The sequence below is a fragment of the Lathyrus oleraceus genome, chromosome 3, assembly GCF_024323335.1.
Source record: "Lathyrus oleraceus cultivar Zhongwan6 chromosome 3, CAAS_Psat_ZW6_1.0, whole genome shotgun sequence".
Lineage (NCBI taxonomy): Eukaryota > Viridiplantae > Streptophyta > Magnoliopsida > Fabales > Fabaceae > Lathyrus > Lathyrus oleraceus.
In genome coordinates, this window is record NC_066581.1 from 420187688 (window position 1) to 420190090 (window position 2403).

The 2403-nt window shown below is 40.0% G+C and overlaps 1 non-coding gene across 1 annotated transcript; it reads right to left on the minus strand.

Moving 5' to 3' along the window:
- Positions 1–543: 543 nt before the first annotated feature.
- Positions 544–650, minus strand: LOC127132946 (small nucleolar RNA R71). Its single transcript, XR_007806949.1, has one exon. It is a non-coding gene; the product is annotated as a small nucleolar RNA R71 (small nucleolar RNA).
- Between the last annotated feature and the right edge of the window lie 1753 nt (positions 651–2403).

A 2403-nucleotide genomic window follows, 5' to 3' on the forward strand; every position in this document is an offset into this window, starting at 1 on the left:
ATTTCATTTCCCTGTTGTTATATCGTTTAGACTTAGGCTATTTCCCGCCGGTCAATGCGAAGAACTCGTAGCACTGGAAGTTTAAGCTTAGTATACCCTCTGGTGGAACCTGAACGTTACGCTCGCGCACGTTTGTTCTTTCATAGGATTAAGAGAGCTATTGCCAAAGATCAAAACCAAAGACCTCTTAAAGATTTCGCTCAACCATCAAACGAAGAATTTAGTTCTAGTATAGTAAACCCAACCATCCCAGCTAATAATTTTGAACTTAAACCATCCCTGTTGCAACTAGTGCAACAGAGACAATTCGCAGGTCTCGCTACTGAGAACCCAAACCAACATTTAAAAATATTTCTTCAATTAGCAGACACTTTTAAAACCAATGGAGCTTCTCCTGAGGCAATACGTTTAAGATTATTTCCTTTTTCCCTCAGAGATAAAGCCCTATCATGGTTAGATTCCCTTCCACCCAATTCCATTACGACTTGGGATAACCTTAGAAGAGTTTTTCTTGCTAGATATTTTCCCCCAAGTAAAACCGCCGTTCTCCGAAACCATATAACTAGATTTACCCAAAACCAAGGAGAATCGTTGTTCGAAGCTTGGGAGAGATATAAAGAGTTGTTACGAGCATGCCCACATCATGGTTTAGAGAATTGGTTAATCATTCAAACCTTCTATAATGGACTTCACTATAACACGAAGATGACCATCGACGCTGCCGTAGGCGGTGTTCTGATGAACAAACCTTATCCTGAAGCTAGTGCCCTCATCGAAGATATGGCTCAAAACCATCAATCATGGGGAGTCGAACGAGCGACAGTAGAGAAGAAGGAAGCCCAAGGAAGAGTGCATGAACTAAGCTCTATAGACATGATGCAAGCTAAAATGGACGTATTAGCCCTCAAAGTCGAGCATATGTGCATAAACCCGAATACTGTAGCCGCAGTTTCATTGGATTGTGAGATATGTGGAACCAAAGGACACCAATCTGCAAAATGCAGTCTATTAAATGAAACCCACTATGAGCAAGTGAACTACACCCAAGGGAACCCATACTCGAATACCTATAACCCTGGATGGAGGAATCACCCGAACTTCTCCTATAAAAACAATAACCCTATCCAAAATAATACACCTCCGAGACCTAGTTATCAAGCCCCAAGATCAAATCAACCTATGCAACCTGTGCCACCAAAGCCGAGCCTTGAGAAAATTATGGAAAATTTTATCAGCGCTCAAACCCAACAAAACAAGGAGTTCATGAACCAAAACATTCATGTTAACGAATTGATTACTCAGTTAGGAACCAAGGTTGACCATATAGTTACTCATACTAAGATGCTTGAAACCCAGATCTCTCAGGTAGCTTTAAACCAAGCCCCTTAGACTACACCTGGAGGACAATTCCCTGGACAACCTCAACAAAATCCAAGAGGACAAGCCAATGCCATTACCCTACAAAGTGGGAACGCTTATGATGAGCCACCAAACCCTAGATTGAGTGAACCCGAAACTTCTAAGGAATGTATCAAACCCATGAACGAAGTAAAGGAACCAGAGGAACCTGAAAACCAGGAAGGTCGAGAAAAAGGAGGAGAACCTAAAGATAAAACTTACATACCACCCCCGCCATACAAACCACCTATACCATATCCGCATAGACTCAAACAAACCCAGATCAAAAAACAGTATCAAAATTTTATTAAAGTTATAGAAAAACTTCATGTAGAAATCCCTTTCACAGAAGCCATCACCCAAATAACTTCTTATGCAAAGTTTATCAAAGACATCCTTACCAACAAACGTAGACTTGACGATCCGAAGCCTTTGGAATGTAATGCTATTTCCGAGGACAAATTAGCAAAGAAAGATAAAGATCCTGGAAATTTCTCCATTCCTCGCCTTTTGGGTAATCATGTCATCGAAAGAGCTTTTCTAGACTTAGGAGCTAGTGTGAGCTTAATGCCTTTAGCAGTTTGTGAGAGGTTAAACTTAGGAGAATTACAGCCCACTAAGATGTCACTTCAGTTAGCCGATAGATCTGTTAAATATCCGATAGGCATTTTAGAAGATGTTCCTGTTAGGATAGGTCAGTTATTTATCCCTACTGATTTTGTTGTCATGGACATCAAAGAGGACAATGATATACTAATCCTTCTAAGTAGACCATTCTTATCGACTGCATGGGCTATAATAGATGTCAAGAAAGGAAAGTTGACATTTGAGGTAGGTGACGAGAAAATAGAATTTATACTTTCGAAATTTCTTATGGCACCTGTGATGGGAGACTCGTGTTATGCCTTAGATATCATTGATGAATGTGTTAGAGAATTAGAACAAAAAGAAATTATAAAAACAATTAAGTTACCACCAACTCTCATAAGGGAAGATGATGACTTT